This window comes from Zalophus californianus, chromosome 13, assembly GCF_009762305.2.
Source record: "Zalophus californianus isolate mZalCal1 chromosome 13, mZalCal1.pri.v2, whole genome shotgun sequence".
Classification (NCBI taxonomy): domain Eukaryota; kingdom Metazoa; phylum Chordata; class Mammalia; order Carnivora; family Otariidae; genus Zalophus; species Zalophus californianus.
In genome coordinates, this window is record NC_045607.1 from 84,046,990 (window position 1) to 84,067,665 (window position 20,676).

Sequence of the window (20,676 nt, forward strand, 5' to 3'; positions counted from 1 at the left end):
TCTCTACTAGGGTACGTTTGTGTCTCCAACTTAGTATGTGCTAATGACAGTAAGAGGTGGATTTTCTTTAACCAACTGTGGACTAACAAATGCCGTGTCAGTCATTTTACCTCTAAGACTTGGAAGCTTTGAAATCCAAAAAACTTCAAGAGCGACTTTGAAGGGTGTTTGAAGAAACCACCTTAGTGAGGGGTTGGCTAGCTGGCATGAATGCAGGACATAGGATGAGATGGTCTCTCTCTCTTTTTTTTTTTACTTTGTAGGACACCCCTGAATGGACAGTAGGGAAGAGGAGGAGAGAAATATGTAAACTTCTATTCTTTAAAAAACAATTCCCTTTAAGCAGCACAAAATAGACAATAATGATAAAGGGATGCCGTGAAATGTTGCCAGACTTCAGAGGTGTTTCTTAGGGTGATGTTTCACCAGGGTCATGTGGACCTATCACCAGGATGTCTGTGCAGGGGAGGCAAATGAGAAGCTAGGGAATGTTCTAGTGAACTGCAAATGGCAATTCGAAATGGACACAGTGGTAATTACTATTTGTTCTTAGACGTGCTATGTTCCTGTACCAGTTAAGGTACATCATTTATAACTACTGGAGCTAAGTATGTTTTAGAAAGATTATACATAATTATACGTTTCTTTATGTGTATGCAAAGAAGGAGGAAAGAAATTCACAGAACTACTGGTGATTATCTGCAAATGATGGGGTTATGAATGCTTTGGGTTTTCATTTTTATATTTTGCTCTATTCTCCAAGGATTCTGCAATGAACACTCTACATTTGACAAAAAGGAAAACCCTAATGCTATTCAAAAACTGAACCGCATGCAGTAATCAATAGCAGAAACGACAGCTCCCGGGTTCTGTTCTGCCCCGAGGCAGGCTGACATTCACAAAATTTCCTATGTTTCTATTTGCTTGTCATTTGTTTTAAATTTGATAATGTCAAAGTTAAAGGTCATGAACTAGAATATGATTTAGAATATTTGTAAATAAATATAAAAGAGGTAGAGCACAAGAGTCAGTTGAATTAAAAACGTAGACTGTATTTCCTTACCTTTGTAAATGAAATGGCAAGTCATCTGTAGTCAGTCATGATGGGTGACCTATTCATTGTTGAAACTGTTTTCCTTCCCAAGTTCCTGTTAAAATAGAAATCACTGGTTATTATTTATTCACATCTTTACCTCAGCTCCCAAAAAAGATCAGAGTTGCCTATAGGGATAATACAATGCAGTCAGTTTAAACCAAAATAAAGGAAGGACCTAATGTTAAAAATGGAACTAGAAACGTGTAATTTCAGGTTGGTTGCCTTACCAAGTAAGACAGTAAATCCATAACCCATAAAGGAACAACGAGCAGATTTGACCCTATAAAAATTTAAAATGTCTACATGACAAGATACCATAAACAAAGCCAAAAAAAATGAACAATGGCTTGCAACTCATATGACAGGGTTAGTGTCTAATATACTGGAGATGATACAAATTGATTATAAAAGAAACAAGACAAACCACACACTATAAAAATAAGCAGAGGATATGAACTGGAAATATATATCACCAATAAGCCTGTGAAAAGGATAAGCCCCATTAGTGGTAAGGGAACAGGAATTTAAATGACTGAGATGCTATTATCTGCCCATCAGGTTGGCAAACATTTCAAAGATGGCAGACATCCAGTGCTGATACGTATGTCAATAAACAGGTACGCTTCCTGCACCACCGGATTGATGCTTCAACCTTTTTATAGAAAGGAATGTAGCAATGGTCCTTCAAATAGTTAATGTACTTATCAAGTATGGCCCAACTTCTAAGATTCTTTCCCAGAGAAATACAAGTACCAGAACTTTAAAGATGTTTGGATAAGGGTGTTTATTCCTGCTTGGGTTATGATAGTATGATTACAGTTCTATCATATTCTCCTGTGTTTCTTTTTGATTTTTGTCTTAAAATTTCCATAACAATGATGGCCAGTGTATAATGTATGTATAATAGTGTCCTTGTGAAATGTACTCTTTGTTTTTAGAAGTACCTTTTCTTTTCTTGAATAATTTTACTTTTGGGTTCCACTGTGGTTGATGTACACCACTTCTGTTTTCCTTTTATTTGCATATACTTGGCACATGCAAATAACGCATAGCCTTGTCCATTTCTTTAACTTTTTTAGTTGTCATTTTGTTTTATCTGTGTTCCTTACAAATAAATTAAAACCGGGTTTTTGTTTTGTTTTTGCCAATTTAAAAGTCTGTCACTTGAAAGGGGATTTAAACAAATTCACATCTACTGTGTTATGATTAGATTTTATTTATTTTAGAGAGAGAGAGAGAGAGATAGAGAAAGAGAGAGAGAGAGAAACACACGAGTAAGGAGAGGGGCAGAGGGAGAGGGAGAAGCAGGTTTCCCACTGAGCAGGGAGCCCCATGTGGGGCTCAATCCCAGAACGCGGGGATCATGACCTGAGCTGAAGGCAGACACTTAACCGACTGAGCCACCCAGGCGCCCCTATTGACTTATGATTATATTTGGTTTGCTTCCATCATATTTGTTTACTAGTAACTACAATTTATTGTTACATTTATTTTTACCCATTTCTTCTTTGCTGGATTAACCAAATCGTAATTCCATTTTTTCCTCCCAGTAACAAAAACATTTTATTCCATGTATATCTGCTTAGTTATCATTCTATTTTTAAATCATTAAGAAAATCTATGCTTTCCTATCAGCTCCATCAGGGTCTGCCTCTGCAGAGAGCCACCTCACCCGGGCGATGGCCTCCCTGGGGTTGCCCACATCCCGTGACTGAATGATGGGGCAGCTCCCCATCAAGCTGGGCCGGCTTCATGGGTCCTGCACGGGAGCCTGGCTTCTCCCTCGGCTTGCCCAGCTGTGTTCCCTCCCTCCTCCTTTCAAAGGTTCTATTCATCTCCACAGGTGTGCCTCAACATGGCAGAAATGTATTCTCTTACAGTTCTGGAACCTGGAAGCCCAAAGTGAAGGTGTCAGTGGGGCCATGCCCCCCATGAGGCTCTGGGTAAAATCCTTCCCTGCTTCTTCCTGCTTCTGGCCATAAAGCCTCGCCGTTCCTTGGCTTGCGGCTGCATGGGTCCTGTTGTTGGGGTTCTCCCCGTGTGTCTGTCTTCACACAGCATTCTCCTTTTCTTATAAGGATACCAGTCACATCATATGAGGGCCCAGCCTCATGACGTCATGTTAACTTGGTGACATTGGCAAAGACTCCATTTCCAAATAAGGTCACATTTGCAGGTACCAGGGGTTAGGACTTTAACATATTTTTGTGCAGGACACAATTCAACTCATGACACGGGTGTGGACCTCTACTAAGTATCTTGCACCCAAAACTCTGTTTCATTGCCTGTTCCCAGAGAAACGAACCCATGACATCTCTTCTCTCTTCCTCATCCACAGGAGGTGTTTTAGACGGTTTTTACTTTCTCACTGTTTCACTCTGAACTACTAAATACCTCCTCTTAATCCACATGGCTCTTCTGTTTGAAGAACTCTTCAGTGAAAAGTTACAGTAGGTAACCACCAGTTTGTTCTCTGTATTTAAGAGTCTATTTTTTTGTGATTGTTCATTTGTTTTGTTTCTTAAATTCCACATATGAATGGAATCACATGGCATTTGTCTCTCTCTGATGTATTTCACTTAGTATGATACCCTCTAGGTCCATCCGTGTTGTTGCAGATGGCAGGATCTCATCAACTTTTGTGGCTGAGAAATAATCCATTGTATAAATACACCACCTCTTCTTGATTCACTAGTTTATCAGTGGATACTTGGGTTGATCCCATATCTTGGCTATTATAAATAATGCTGCAATAGACAAAGGGGTGCACATATCTTTTCAAATTAGTGTTGTTTTCTTTGGGTAAATATCCAATAGTGGGATTATTGAATCATATGGTAATTCCATTTTTAATTTTTTGAAGAAATGCCATATTCTTTTCCACAGTGGCTGTACCGGCTTGCATTCCCACCAAAGTGCATGAGGGTTCCTTTTTCTCCGCATCTTTGTCAACATTTGTTATTTCTTGTGTTTTGGATTCTAGCCATTCAGACAGGTGTGGAGTGATACCTCATTGTGGTTTTGATTTGCATTGCCCTGATGAAGAGTGTTGAACATCTTTTCGTGTCTGTTGGCCATCTGTATGTCTTCTTTGAAGAAATGTCTATTCAGGTGCTCTGCCCATTTTTAAATTGGATTATTTGGGTTTTATGTGTGTTAAGCTGTGTAAGTGCTTTATATATTTTGGATATTAGCCTTTTACTGGATATATCATTTGCAAATATCTTCTCCCATTCAGCAGGTTGCCTTTTTGTTTTGTTGATGATTTCCCTTGCTGTGCAAAAGCTTTTTACTTTGGTGTAGTCCCAACAGTTTAGTTTTTCTTTTGTTTCCCAAGAGACCTATCTAGAAAAATGTTTCTCTGGGTGACATCCAAGAAATTACTACCTGTATTTTCTTCTAGGAGTCTTATGGTTTCAGGTCTCCCATTTAGGTCTTTAACCAATCTTGAGTTTATTTTTGAGTATGGTGTAAGGAAGTGGTCCAATTTCATTCTTTTGCATGTAGCTGTCCAGTTTTCCCAGCACCATTTGTTGAAGAAACTGTCTTTTCCCCATTGCATGTTCTTGTCTCCTTTGTTGTAGATCAATTGACCATGTAAGTGAAGGTTTATTTCTAGGCTCTCTACTCTGTTCCATTGATCTGTGTGTCTATTTTTGTGCCAATACCATACTGTTTTGATTACTACAGCTTTGTAGTATATCTTGAAATCTGGAATTGTGATACCTCCAGCTATGTTCTTCTTTCTGAAGAATGCTTTGGCTATTCGGGGTCTTTTGCAGTTCCATCTAAATTTTAGGATCTGTTCTAGTTTTGTGAAAAATGTTGTTGGTATTTTGATAGGGACTGCATCAAATCTGTAGATGGCTTGGGTAGTATGGACATTTTAACAATATTGATTCCTCCAAGCCATGGGCATGGAATAGGTTTCCATTTGTGTCATCTTCAATTTCTTTCATCAGTGTTTTATAGTTTTTGGAATATAGGTCTTTCACCTCTTTGGTTAAGTTTATGCCTAAGTATTTTATTATTTTTGGTGCAACTGTATTCTTAATTTGAGAGTTTCCTCTTTTAACACAGAGTGCAAAAATTCCATAAGGATAGATGTGTCTTTTTTCACTAATCCTGCCAAGTAAAGGGAAACTGACAAGAAGCTATTACATTGAGATCCAATGACTTGACTTAAACCATGAATAATATCTAGGCTATCTAAATGAGGAATGAAAGGACTGCATAACCTTCAGGCAATCCTCCATGAAAATTATTTCTCATAACCAACCTTTTGATAAGAATTGGACACTGGAGCACTCAAAATTAGAGTCTCTGGCAAGACCTTGGAATGCAGAAATTCTAGTGGCCAAGTAAGGGCATAATCATAAGACTCAGCTCTCCTTAGGAAATGTGTTAACATGTAATCTCATACAGTTAGAACTTTTTTTTTTAAAGATTTTTATTTATTTGAAAGAGAGAATGAGAGAGAGAGAGAGAGAAAGAGAGAGCACATGAGAGGGGGGAGGGTCAGAGGGAGAAGCAGACTCCCTGCTGAGCAGGGAGCCCGATGCGGGACTCGATCCCAGGACTCGATCATGACCTGAGCCAAAGGCAGTCACTTAACCAACTGAGCCACCCAGGCGCCCAGAACTTATTTTCTTAAAGTATTTCTGACATGCAAAAGAGCCAACTGACAGTGTCCTATGGTTAGAATGTTGAGACACCAGCTAAGATAAGCACAGTATACACCAAGCAAGGAGATTTTTTTTTTTTTTTTTTTACTATTTAATTGCTTACCTATCCTTTCTGATATGAAGTGTCTGGATTCTGTTAGCTTCAGGAATAAGTAACTTACACACTTTCACAGCCTTCTGCATTTCTGGGCTTTCACTTCATTTGAGGGAAGGAGAGATACTCTCATTCCTTGAGCAACAACTAGGTGTGAGAAGCTGTCACATACATGATCTCATTTAAGGCTGCAAATAATTCCTTAGCATCCTCCAATTTTGACACAGTGTAGCTGACTATCCTGTAACACCCATGGGAGGTACACATTTTTGATTTCGCCAAGGCAGGCTCTCCTGCTGTGAGCCTGGTCTGTAGAAGAGAAGCCCTTAGTGGGGGGCGGCATGACCACAGAGACTCCCACCCCAAGCACCTCCACCTCAGCCTGGCTCTGTTGTTCCCGATACCAGGGCTGGGCAGCATAACCACTGGGGAGATTTCTGAAAATCCAGATTCTTGGTCCACACAGCACAACAACTAAATCACTACCTCTGTGTGTCAGGTCTGGGGAATTTTCAGCCTGCTTCAGAGGCTTGGGATGATCTAAGCCAGTCTGACTAGTAAAGGCAAGAAAGACATTTTATTACTTCAAAAGAGTTGTCAGGGTCCAGGGTGGAAAAATGGAAACCCTTCTGGGTATGTTAAAGAGAGGGAACGTGCGTGTGCCTGGGTGGTGTAGTCGGTTAAGCATCCAACTCTTGGTTTTGGCTCAGGGCATGATCTCGTGGTTGTGGGATCGAGCCCTCTGTCAGGCTCTGCGCTCAGAGTGGAGTCTGCTTGAGGTTCTCTCTCTCCCTCTGCCCCCCCCACTAGTGCTCTCTCTCTCTCTGAAATAAACTTAAAAAAAGAGAGGAACTTAATACATGGACTTAGTTATAAATGTGATAGGTGAGCTGAAAAGCTGAGCAAAAATGGCAAAGAAATGCAGAGACTCACAGCAGCAGGAAGTGCTTTAAAGACTAGAGGCACAACAACAGAAAGGGGTGTTGACAAAAACCTCAAAAGCTGGAGGTTATCTGTTGTGACCAGACCATCGTGGTGAAGGTTGACTGGTAGAAGCTAGAACCATAGAAGGAGAGGTATGTTTGGAGGTATGTGGAAGACAGCGTCACTGATGGAAACACACAACCCCCCCTCCCCCGCAAGGCAGAGAGAGGGGAAAAACACCCTGGATTCCCCCTTAACCCCTGTACCTGCCAATCCCTGTCTACGGCTTCCATGACAAGCCCACTAAAAACCATCTGACACGAGGAGTCTGGAAATGCATCCCATAGGGGATGACTGCCCAGTGATACAGAAAAGAACAAGAGGTGACGTATGGCTCTGAGGACAAAAAGGCCGATGACAGGCCACAGAATGACATATACAACTGTAATGGAAGTGGGAAAGCAGATATGAGCTAATGATATGCATAAGAAACTTGATTCTCAAAGGAAATGTGGATTTGGAGGTAGGCCAGGAGCTGGTACAACCATTTCTATTTTTATGACTCTGGGGATCTGCAAAGAGCTTAAGTAGATGGCTACAAAGTAGCCAGGCTCCTCTGTGCCTTCTTCATCAAATGTTAAGGGGTGAGGCTGTGACTTTAGACAAGTCAAGTCAAGAGGTGGCAGGGCAGAGATGTGATCCAGAGCTGTCTGACTTCAAATCTGTTCTCTCCACAACACCACATGCTCTCTCTCCTAGCTGACAATTAGAAGACTGTCTGATAAATAGTACACTTCATTTTTCCAATTGTAAATGCAATCAAAAGGTTAGCCAACAATATTTATTCACATAATTGTTTTCTGTAAAACTTGTTCTACATCAGTGAGTTTCAACCTAGAGGGCATTTCTGAATTTTCAAGGTGGTAGGGGAGCTTTCGAAAACTCAACAGTTACTCCAAGTTTTACATCTGTGACACCTGGGGGCTGTACTGGAGTTAGCAGTGACCCTCTGAACCTCTGATTCTCTAGCTACGGCCGCAGAAGTCCTTATTTTTTATTTGCCACAGATGGAGTCTGCTCCCCACCCAAGGCAAAATGAGGGGGCAAAACAATGAATTACCTAATTACCCAACTAAACAGGCCAACCTATCCATAGATGCAACAGGTAAGGGGCACTACCCGCAAGTCCTTACTGGTCTTCTCATAAAAACAGACACTTCATTAAACGTTGATGGAGCAAAGCTAAAAGGACAGACGGGCAGAACGCTGAACAGGCCTCTGAAGAGGGTGGAGGGTTTAGGCCCATGTCTGCTGTTCACTCTCTGGGACCTTGGGCTCCCATCTACTTCTCCTCCACCATGAATTCTGCTGACCCCATGAGGTAGTGCCTCTGAGTTGGTGCCACTGCCATTTCTTGATAGAGCCTCATCTCAGATCCTCCTTGGAATGAGGAGACTCATTAATTATTTGCTCATTATGAGCGCAACGTGCCCTATGGGAATTGATCTTCCATAAGATAGCCATATTCAAACGCTTTCTTGCCACTCAGGCTACGTATGGTAACGCGGCCTAGAACATTTCCCTAGGGGGAAAGCAATTAAAAAATATCTGGGGCCTTGGTCATGCCTGCATGCTGACGTTCATCCTCTGCGTTTAAATTATGCTCTTCTGAGTTCACATTTGTTCTCTGCCAGCAAATTAATTCATGCAATCTTTTTTTCATTCTTTCATGTCATCCATTCAATTCATTCATTCATTGAGCATTACATGTCAGGCAGTGAACTTAGCCTTGGAGCCATAAAGACAGATCCGCATCTTCGAAGAAGTCACATGGGGACAACTACAGTACAAGGCAGTATGTGTTCTCCTCCGGGAACTGCCCGAGTCAGCCTTTAGGGAGCCCAGAAAACTCCATTTCTGCGGAATACTGAAAATGGACTTAGAGCAGCTTCCGGGGGACACATGGTTGAGAAGCAGAGGGTGAGGAAGACGCCAGGCTCCACGGCGGCTTGCTTAGAGAAAGACCCAGCAGCATGAAGGAGCATATTTAACATATTTTCGTGGGTGTGCATGAGATGTTGAATTTGCGTTTTTGTCTTCGTTTTGTTTTGTTTTTTAAGGAATTTACCCAGAAGCAGCCCAAAGGTAAGGATGTTCCTCAAAGGTTTACCAACAGATTTCCAGACTGCTCATTCTACCTAACGCTCATAAGTCCCTGTTCAATCCTTCGCCTGCATAAAAACACACTTGTGGAAATTTATATATATTCACAAAAACCTCAAAAGCCATTCCTAGAAAAAATGTCAGCCTTGTAAATAGCTCTGTTGGAGAGGTAAGAATATCACTGTCCTTCCAGGGCATTAAGTGGTTTGATACTTTTTTTTTAATGTGGTTTTGGCAATAAATAACAACAGTTAACAATCAAGCAGGAAAAAATCAAAATGGGATGGACAATTTTCCAAGGCTTAACTACAAGCAACAAAAATACACCGAACTGAAAACAATCCCTGACGTGGTTTCCCCAGTAGACATGCCTGTATTTTTCAGACCAGAAAAAGCTTGTTATGTTAGGAAATCATAGGGCCAGACTTATTTCTTTAGAGTATTTGCAGAAGCTGTCAAAGAAATGCAGCCAATCTGCATGTGAGGCTGATGCATGGGGCAGGGGTCACCTACATACATGTGTGTTCAGGCAGGCTATGTTGCACATCTGTAGGCTCTAAAGCTGGACAAACAGAACCGTGGTGCTCCCGGACTCACCATGAAGTTCCCCTGTGCTTTCTGATGAAAAGCATTTAAGTGAGGTTTCATTTCATGTATCTAATATTTACGTAACCAAGCCACTACCAAAACCTATTCTCGATGATGGCACCTGCTCACTATGAATCCAAATGGAGGCCAATCAAAACAAATGGCGGGGCTCTTCTATTCTCTCATGAAACACATTCATCCACTCTCAGAATGCATCTCACAAAGTGAAGAAACAGAATAGCTATCAATGGCAAGGAAGAAAGGCTCAGCATAAAATGAACCACTGATAATTTGTGTTTCCAACAGACGTGGTGCTAAAAGGATTCATAAGCCTTTTCAAACCGAGTCTTCCCTGTAAGCGGCAGACAGAAGGAAGCAGACCATGAAAACAACCTTGAGGGATGTGTGGTGCCCGGACTGGTGCCATTCACAGAATTTCACGAAAACTCCATCACTGCACGCTCTCCTCCTGCCCCAATTTCAATACACAAGGACGTAGGATGTGTGGATGTGTTTGGTGGTAGTGTTGGAGGGTCAGGGGTTATGACATCTAGGCTTCCGTTTGGCACATGGGAAAAGAACGGAGGAAGATTTACCAACACTGTTGCTCTATTGGCTTGTCCCAGAGACATCTGGGATAATCACTAAAGGTCTCACACAGCTGGACTTTCTGCCTTGATATAATGCTTAAATTTCTTCTCCCCCACTTTTTGCTAGACATTTGGTACAAGGCAGGCTTCATGATACTGTATTTTTACCACATTGTAAATTTTCTCATTTTTTTAAATTTACCAGATCATGCTTTCTCTCCACATTTCATTTCTAAACTATTCACACCTTTTCCCCCTAAGACTACATGCCAGGAATTATTCAATTGTTACAATAATAACAACTGTGCAAACCGTATGCAAATGTAAAGCCAGTTATGATGGGTAGAAAATGTTTGGCTTCAGAAAGAAAGAACCTAAACCTATTGGTTTTTGCTTCTGCAGCAGTCTGCAAAGCATTTCTGGATCCATTTCATCTTCTACTGAGAAAGCCAAAGTAACAGATCTCCTGTATGCCCCAAGTGCAAAGGACAGCTGGTGGCTTACCCCAAAGAACTTCCTCTGCACCAGGTGCTTGGGGAAGGGGGGTGGGGCAGGGGTGGGTGCTGTGTGTCTGTGGGGAGTCTGAAAGAACCTAAAAGGGTGTAGGCAGGACTGTGGCTGAGCACATGAAGGATGCTGCTAAAGGCAGAAAGACGCCCAGCAGAAGAAAAATTCTGTCCAGAAATATTCTATAGTTCCAGGCTTAATGAACTTAAGCAGCAGTAAGTAATATGGGAAGTTTCCAATGAGGCACAAATATAAATGTATAGAGACAGGGAAAACACGAGTAATGACATGACCACATCTGACATGCTCCTCACCCAGAACAGTATTCATTTACTCTGACATTTATTCCAGAACTCCTGTATATAAGGCACTTTGGGGGACACATAATGAATACGACGGTCCCTGTTGTCAAGGCGCTTAAAAGGGAAGCCAAAACACAAGCACACGGAATAATGAGAAAGTCTTTAACAGGATTAGGAGTTAATTCCTTTTACTTGGCTTTGCTTCTAACAAGTATTCAATTATCACAGTCAGAGGGCTCATCTGGAATGTTCTAAAAATGCAATCAAGAATTAAAAAGGGGAAAAAAGAAAACCCAAGGCCAAGTGATCACAAATCAGCTATTAATCACTGGATATTAAATTTCCCGAGTGTTTGCTATGTGCCTGGTTGTACTGAAGACACACTGGGCTGAGAGCTGCTTTCAATGGACCAACAGCTTAACAGGAGAAGCGAGGGTAAAAGGTGTTGTTCAGAGGCCAGGGAGGGGACAGAGGTCCAGGAAAGAGGTCGAGGCAGGAGTGTGGAAGGGGACTGCTGGTGACGGAGGAAGACCTCGCTGACTGAACAGAGGGGAATCAAGGTGCAGACAGCCATGAGTCCCGGGCTGCACGGCCCTGGGAGTCGGCCACGGCTATCGCAAATCAGAGAGCATCTGCTGAAGGCTTTTGAGCAGGAGGCCATGAAGATTTCTTTAAAGTGTTACTAAGAGGAGACAAGATGAAATGGGAAGGGAAGGCCCAGACTGAAGGCATGCATCTGGCCTGCCGCTGCTGCAGGGGTCCTGGGGACGGGGATCTAGAAGATTCGGGTGGAGCCGGAGACTGAGTGGAAGGAGCCTTGCGTGGTGCCGATGAGGAAAACGTCACCAGAACCCGGCCATCGACTGGGTCTGGGGGAGCGTGGTGGCGGGCGCGGGGCATCCAACACGACTGAGGTTTCAAGCTTCACTACCCAAGGAAGATGACGACACTTCTAAGAGCAGCTACCCCTCTGCTCCGCCCTGGTGCTTCTCTCGCCACACCCATCCCAGCTGCACAATGAACTGCCCAGGGAACCCGGCTCCGGCTAAACCACAGATTCTCCACATGGAGAACTTTCTACAACGTGGAGACCGAGTGGGTCAAGCGGTGTTGGCCTTGGCCTTGTCAGGTCAGGTCCGGCCAGTACCGGCCAAAACCACGGATGAGTGGAAATCAAAACAGTCAATTTCACCAGACTGCAGACAGACACACAGACAAGGCCCTGCGTTTCCAGGGAGACCGACAGAGAGAGGTCAACTTCCTGATGGCTGTCCGGCCCTGGGAATCCTGCCATATTCCCCAGCTAGCAGCTGGGTTCAAGAAGTCCCCGGGATCTACCGAACATGTCCACCACTCACTTGAGCTCTTAGTAGGGGTTCTGATCTGAAGAAGACCAAAAAATGTACTCTCAGGATCGGCCACAGGCTTGGCTGAGGTCATCGGCCCATCCTCCACCTGTCACCCTCTCCTCTGAGCCACACACTGTTGGGACAGATGGTGACAGCCTGGTGGTCACGGGAACAGGCTGTGAGTCACACTGTCCAGCTTCGACAGCTGTGCGGTCTCCCTGAGTCCCTTAATCCGCGTGCCTCACTTAGTTCCCTCGTCTGAGCAAAACATTTCTCCTAGGGCAGGTGTGAGGAGTGACCCATCCGTAAAGCCCTTCTGGGGACCCTGGCACAGAGTACACGCTCCAAAAATGTAGTGTCACTGTCATCATCATCATCAGCTACCCTCACCAGGACAGGCACTGCAACACAGAGGAGATCCTGTCACTGTGTTCCTTCCAAACTCCCGGTGGCCATGGAGGTGACCCAGGCCAGTCAGGGTCCTGCAGAGCCTGGGCTCCCACGTGGCTCAGGCCGCTGTTCCGCCTGCCTGCCTCCCTCCCTCGGGGCGGCTCCCTGCACCTCACATGGCCCTCTCAAGTCTCGAGAGAGCACACCCCTGCCTGAGCCCACAGTGTTTGCTCACCCTGAAAAGGGCCTCTCCGTGAACCCACGTATCAGTCAAGGGTCTCCTGTCCCTGAGGACTTCCTGATTCCTTCCATTCTAGAAGAACAAGAGCCTCCTTGGCTGTGCCCTCCTCACTCCTCACGCTCCGCCCACCACTTACATTCTGGTGTTTCCGTGGCCCCAGACTGCCTCTGCCCTTGCTCCTATTAACAGTTATTATTGTAGGTAATCCGTACAGAGTGCTTCCTGTGCCAGGCACACTGGTAAGTCCTGCACGAATTGACTCATGCAATTCTCCCAACACCTCCCGGAAACAGAATTCTGTGCTCATCCCCATTTTTCTTTTTACAGATGAGAAAGCCGAGGCACAGAGAGGTTACATAACCGGCACAAGCTCACACAGTAAGCGAGCGACAGAACCAGGATGGGAGCACGCAGGGCTCTTAGGCACTCTGTGAATGCCACCTATTTTAAGACTTCATTGATCTCCTTCCCTGCCATCTCTGCAGCTTGCCTCCTGCTTCCCAGAGGGATGGATGGTCCCTTCCCCACCCGTGACTCCGGAGCACTGACTCCCAGCCTTCTGTCCCGTGCACAGCTAAGGGGTGTTCTGTGTTCCTTCCAGCACACCCCTGCCTGGAGCCCACCCTCTCTGTCATCCTCAGTTAGCCTTTTACCTGGATCTTCTCCTCCTTCTCTCTCGTCTAGCTCTTCACCTTGGGAACAGGAGCCGGGCCGTTCTCCCGAGACCCTCCATGTCCTGCCCCTGCCACTCCCTCTGGACGCAGCCTTGTCTCACTCCCCTTATGCTCAAGGTCAAATCCTCCAGAGATGTGTGCACACTCCCTGCCTTCACTTCCAGAGGCACAGCAATCTGCCCCACCCCCCACATCCACACCACACTGTGGTTTCACCCCCGTGGTTTCTTTCCTGATCTTCCTGGACTTTTCCAAAGCGCTGACTTGAGAGGGTTCTGTACACAGTAGGTTCTGAAATGTCTAAGTGACAAACGACCAGTCTTCCTTCACTGAGGGCCCCTCTTCCCTTGGCTCCCTGGCGTGGCCAACACGGCCATCTGCTTTCCCTAAATCCCTTTCCTGATGTTCTTTACTCACACAACCTGGATTCTGTTTGGGTAGGCAATGTACCCAGTTCGAGAAACAGGAGAAACTTGTATTCCCAGATGTTCTGGAAATAAGAGGTCGGTGGACGGTGATGTCCTGGGACGTCTGTTAAAGAGGCAAACACAGTCTGCATGGGCCTTTCTGACACCTGTCATTTGCTCTTTGCCCTTCTGTCCACGGTAGCAGACCTGAGAGAGAGCGTGAGCACAGATTCCATTTTTCCTGGTTTCCCCTACCTGTCCAAATGCATCTCTGTCTCTTTGGCAGGCTCCCTCTTAATGATTCATGTTCCGCGGGGTGTTCTGTGTTTTTTCTTCTCACTCCTTCTGAATAATTTCTTCCATTCCCAATGGCTTCAAATGCAACCTACCTGTGATGACTTCCAAATGATGCTGGGTCCCCGATCTTCTTCTTGAGCTCTAGATCTGTTTTCGGTGGCTTTCAGGGTCCCTACAACGTCTTACGGGCTCTATAAATCCTATAAGCTCCAACTTCCATGTCTCATATTCCACTCAACCCAGAGAACGCTACCATTTTCCACCTGGCGGTCCAAGCCCCAAATCAGGGGCCATCCCCACTCCTCCTTAACAGCCCCCACTCTAGTTCATCAATCAAGTTCTCTCCAATCTCAATGGTCATCTTTGGTTCTAATCCTTTCTTGGCATTTCCCCTGCTGCCATCTTGAGACGCTCCTGGGCTGCCCTGGGCCTGCCCCGGCTGGGACACTTACTGACCAAACTGCCATCATCAGCTTAATTTTCTTTTCTTTCTGCTACACCATCAGTGCTTTGGGGCAATCACCTCCATGTATTTACATGTAAATCACAAAACCCAGCACAGTGTGTGGCTTGTGGACAGACTTCGAAGCTGAAAGTTGGATGAATGTGTCTATATGAGTCTGTCCGCTACGCTTCTTAGATAAGCAGCTGCAGGGCAGACAGGATGTTTTATTATCAGTCCTTACACATTAAATCAATGCTTCATAAATGTTTTCTTCCTCTCCCTTTGGGCACTGGATGGTAAATCAATGTTGAGTTTTTTTTAGAGTGATGAAATGAGATGAAAAACAAGGACAGACATCAATTTGGTACCCCAAATACCTCCAGGAGGTAGCTTTCCTTCTTTGTTCTCTCCTTCCTCCCTTCTCTTGCTATTTGAGGTCCATTTCACACAAAATCACAAAGAAAGTAAAAGTGGCCGGCAGTCTCCCCACCCAGAGGGGCCCACAGCTCATCTTTTGGAGCATCTTCTTCTAACCTGGTTTTTGTGATGCCCCCATGCTGACTTCGCTCTCCACCTCCTTGCTGCTTCTAGAAACGCACGAGAGGCTGAAACGGGCTGTAATTCCTGTTTCATGGTGATGGGGCAAACATCCTTCGTTCCATGAGAATTCAATACAGCATTAGTCACAAGACAAAATATGAAGACCTCCCCTGTGTCGCAACTGCTCTGAACAGGAGAGACTTCAAGCTGACATGTGGCTTCTCTTGGAGCAAGCTGCTCTTCATCTGCAAACTTCTCCTGGTTATGTCTATGGGACTGTGGTCTGCAAAGCTACCTTCCCTTTAAGGGAAGACATAATTCAAGATTTTTGCTTATCTGTCCACTCTGGCAAAGACTTCTTGTCAGGTGGTGCATTCAGTTCACAGGAGTGACTCTTAATCTTATTATTAAACTATTTAAGTTCCTATCATTTTTAAAGTTGGGGGGGGGGATTCCAAATCTTCAGTTTTAGGATATTTCAAATCTCAACACACCCGGCAGAGTGCCTCAAAGCTCACTGCTCTGCGGATGTCTCAAAACGACACCTACCCTCTTTTTTCAGTATCAAGGAACAGGCTAAACCCAAAGTTCAGCCCAACTAAAAGAAATCCAGGAAGGATGGAGCAATGTTGGGATTAGTAGCAATCCAAGAGGAAAAATATGTGCCCTTTCCCTAGTGTTAATATGGCTAAGTATCTCTGGAATCCCAGGCTCCCTTCTGCCCTTCAGAGAGCTCTACTTGCGGGGAGAGGGGGGTCATCAAAACACACACACAGGGCTATGCCTTGGCTCAAGGAAAGCACCCTGCACAACCCCCACCCCCCACCGACCTCCCACCCCCAAACACAATTCCAATCCACCTTATGGGAAGGCAGGCAGAAGGATCTGGGAAAAAGGGATGGCTGAGCCTACCTAAGGACCCATCTATCTCTGTGGGAGCAGCAGGTGGTGAACGAGACAGACCTGCGAGCACGGGGGATGGGCACGGGCACCTGTGACTTGGATCAACAGCTTCCTGTTTGGGACTTGGCAGGGAGGGGAGGGGAAAGGAGATGCAGATACAGAGACAATCACTCAAACATCCTGGCACTTGGAATGCTTACAGCTTCAGGATCCCAAGAACTTAATGGTAATGAAGAACTTAGGCCCAAGGTAGCCACATTTTCTACCCTGCCATGACCCTGGGAAGCTTAGGCCACCTTTGTGGGAATGACAAAAAAAGCACCCCTTCTGACTTTGCAAAAGTCCACCTCTCTGTCGAAAATGAGAAGAACATCTCCTCTGGGCAGACTCAGCCCTGCAAAGAAAAAGGACCCTCTTTACCAGCAGGTGCCGGGCTTGGCCGCCGGTATGGCCTGCAAAAGAGCTTCTGTTTGCTCTTGAGCGGGCACCTGTGTAGAACCACACATGGTGGGTGAGAACCCCACTCTTGCTACGGGCTGCATCCATAGACAGATGAGCAGGAGGTGACTTGAAGGCCAGTACGACCAGTAAGCAGGGGCAGTGGGGCCCAGCGGGTTCCAGGAGGTTCAGGCTGCCCCAATTCCTCACGAGGCCAGAGAAGCCACGCAGGACTGGATCATTCCCCAGAAACACACAGCTGCGCACGTGCAGGACCTGTGTGCCAGGGGCTGGGGGAGGGGTAGGGCTCAATGTCAAACACTGGCAGTCTAAGGAGAGGCCCACCTGGCACGCGCAGGGTCTGGGCGCGCATCTGGTATGCCAGGAGGGTCCTCCTCACTCACCGGCCTCAGTGGGCACCTGCGGCCCACGGCTACCTCCGCCCCAACCAGCATCACCATTTTCAATTCCTCCAAAGGACCTGACGTGGAACGGTGGGGCTTTGGATTTAGAATTCTCAGGCTCCTCGGAGTTCTGGGCCAGAAAGGGCTCACCCCTGACCCCTGGCCTGCCACCTTCTCTTCTCCATGGCCGTCCTCTCCCATACCTCTCAGGGCCTGAGTGCTCATGGGTGGACAACCCTGTGGATGTTGCTTCCCATCCTTCAGACCCCAGGGTGTCGTCACTGGGGCCTGGCTCCCCCCCAGGAGCAAGGACCTGGGAAAGACGCCCTCACAGCAGACTCGGCATCATGAGTGCAGAGAATTCTGGAATGTGGGGTCCTAGGTTCCATGGAGCATGGCATGGAAAGGAGCACATGAACTTCAGCCTGGCACACCCCCTGGACTTCTCCGACTTGCTGCCCCATGGAGAAGGGGCGCAGCCAGAGAAGGGCCAGAGAGAAGCCCTTTCAAGTACAAGACCTAGGTTAGGTGTCCCAGGGAAGGCTGCCCTTGCCTGGGCTCGAGAGCAGTACTACCAAAAAGACCCAGGTCCCACGGGCAGTCACCAAACAGTGTACTAGGTGCTCATACAGGGTGAATACAGGTTACTCAGTGCAGCGCACGGAAGGGGCACGGAGCCCGGACTCTGGAAAGGCTCCTCTGAGGAAGGGGTACCTACAACACAGGGCTGTTTCGTACATGATGACGCGCAGAAGGCAAGGTAGGAAAAAGTCGGAATGTGTTTCAGCATCTGCAAAGGTGTGGAGGTGGGACAACATGGCGCCTCCCGGAAATGACCAGTTACGTGTCATGGTGTGCATCTAGGGATACAGGCATGAATCTGGAAGGTTCTACAGAGAAGGCCTGTGTGTCATGCTAAGGCATTTGGAATAATAGAAGAGTCGCCAGGGAAGACTTCATTCATTTTCATAACTGGCATGTGCCCTACACTGAGTCATCAATGAACAGAGGATGTGTGCTACAGATAGAGAGTTTCAGTATTATCAATTATACTGCAAATGCTTCTTTAAAACATATTAAAGCCAACCTACTGATGGGCAGTGTGGTCCTCTCAAATATAATTTTAGCTGGAGCCCAAACCTTTCCTTAGCTTTGGACAGACACATCCAACTGACAGCTCCCTTTGGGTTTCTCAAAAGCATGTTAGACATAACTCGCTCTGGACAGAACTCAAACACGCTACTCCGGCCCCTTTCTGACCTCCCCATCTCATTCAGTAGCCCTTTTTTACTCAAGTCGGTAAACCAGGAGTCATCTTGGATTTCTCTCTTGCTCCCCTCCCCCGCCCTCCTCCAAGTCCTGCTGATTTCTCAGAACCACCTCTCCTCTCCACCCTCACTGCTATCCTGATACTATAGCAGCTTTCGCCTAGACTCATACAGCAGCCTCCTCCTGGTCTCCCTGACAGGCAAGATTGATCATACAAGAAAATCCATTCAGATCGGTCCCTTGTACAAAATCCTTTAATGCTTTTCTCATTGCATTTGGAATAAAGTTTAAACTCCTCACCTTGGCCTATAAGACCTTGTAAGAGCTGCTGCCTACCTTGCTTTGCAACCTCACCTCATGCTGTCCTTCCCCTTCCCCTATCCCAAGCAGGTGCTTCTCTACCATTCAAATTCTCAGCCCCTGATGTATTTCCTTCCAAACCTTAATTGTACTGGGCAATGATTTCATTATCTGTATGTCTCTCCCTCTCTTTCTGGGGGGTGGGGTGTCTATTTCTCCTCCCAATAATACAAACTCCGGGAAGCAAGGGGATTAATGTTTCTACTAGAAACTAGAGATAAAATTGTTAAAGAAAGCTCAAAGTCTGGCCCATAGTAGGTGTGCAAGAAATGTTTACCCAGTGAACAATGTTACAACCATATAAGAAATTCACCACACTTATCACTCTGCAGAATTTTGTTAATTAGGCTTCTTTAACTTAAAAAAAAAAATCCTTGCTAATTAAATAAGCTCAAAATTAATAAAGGAATCATTATACTTGGAGGAAGTTTAATTCAAATCTGGACTCCAAAATATTATTTTAAGTATTCACATTGGCTAGTATGTGTAACTCCATGGAGAATTAAACAAAATTTATCATGGATACAAATTCATTTATTAAAAAAAATTATGGCAGTAACATAGCAGTACTACATGCCTGCTTTACTGTGGTAAATATTTAAATAAGATCATAATGGCTCTCTTAAAACGCATCTATTTAGTCTAAACCTCTGGTTCATTTCCACTATAAATCTACTTTGTTTCAAATCTCAGAATGTACAGCCAAAAGGCTTTTCCAATGCTGAGACCAACAGATGTACACAGTGATCTCAACCATATTTTAGAGTATTACGAAGAGCACAAAAAACTTAGCAAATAATTTAAACTACATATTCTTTGTCTAGACTATCTTTCTCTTTGTGAATCCACAGCCATAATTCTAAGCTATTAAATCCAAGGCAGGAAAAAAAGTATGTCACTGAGATGGGAAGTAGTTACAGTAACACAAAAGCCATGTCTATTTCACTTACTTTTCTAGGATCAAATGATTTAATAATTTTGCTAATAGGAATAAACAAATTAACAATCAGGTTTTTTTTTTTAAAACCAGATACAGAGAAGAAAACACTAAATTAGTAAAGGAAATTTAAAAACTTAACTCAAGAATTAATTGTCTTAAATGAGGATTGCAATTCTTGATTGTTGGAAATTTCTACAATATACACTGGCTATTGCAGTTGCATGACACTTTTCACGTATCCCTCATCTCCTGTTTTACACCTGTTCACTTACCAACTTGCTGAAGAGTTGCTTCCTTTAGAAACACCTTTGTTATTCCCTTCTGGATTCCTGTACCATCTTGGAAATATGTCTATTATATATTATAACAAAGCACTACAAAGCACTGCTGGGTTTTTATTTGTTCGTTTGTGGACCCCACAAAGAGCAGCTTAGGGACTCATCTCTCTTTGTAACACCAGTCCCCAGGATAGTGCCAGCTACACTGTAGGTATTCATCAGACAATTATTGCAAAATGAATGCTTAAGCCATCTCTTTTATTCCTTTCTGAAGACTTATAAGTTTGGTGACCATATTTTATAACCCTAATACTGACAAACATGACGTCACAAAGGATTTTTGTCATCTCCAGGTGGATGAAACAGAACTCTGCTAGTTTTAATGTCAAGAGTTCGGAGACGTCTCCATAGGAAGCTGGAGGTAGTATCTGTGGTCTTGAATAACTCAGAAAATTGGGATCTCAAGTTGCCAGAGCTATGGAAGATGGAAACAGTGGTGACCTGAAGTCTGTGGGGCCGATCTCTAACTCTGGCTTCCTTCTTCATCACCCCCCCCCCCCTCGTCCCTCCCACTTCAGCCTTTCTTCCACTGAAATGATAGAACACCCCACCTACTGGTGACCTTGCTGACAGGTGAATTCCGGATCATTCTAGTTTACGAGATTAAAAACCTCAGAGCAGCATTTCCTGTCCAGTTAGGACATTGTCCTAACTCTCTAGTTTGGATCGAATGAGGAAAAGGCTGTCACAGATTCATAGGAAAAAAAAAGGTCTGAAATACACACTATTTTC

At 44.9% G+C, this 20,676-nt stretch overlaps 1 protein-coding gene across 7 annotated transcripts in view; it reads right to left on the reverse strand.

The window, feature by feature from the left end:
- The window catches only part of PIP5K1B (phosphatidylinositol-4-phosphate 5-kinase type 1 beta), a 295,362-nt gene that overhangs the window by 184,989 nt on the left and 89,697 nt on the right, over nt 1–20,676 (reverse strand). For 4 of the 7 annotated variants that reach the window (XM_027615109.2, XM_027615110.2, XM_027615107.2 and 1 more), the window contains one exon: nt 1,064–1,148. The gene's annotated coding sequence lies outside the window, so the exon portion shown is untranslated. Of the gene's footprint in view, nt 1–110; nt 271–1,063; nt 1,149–2,763; nt 2,775–20,676 lie in introns of those variants that run through there. The other 3 variants (XM_027615114.2, XM_027615115.2, XM_027615108.1) reach the window with 2 other exon arrangements.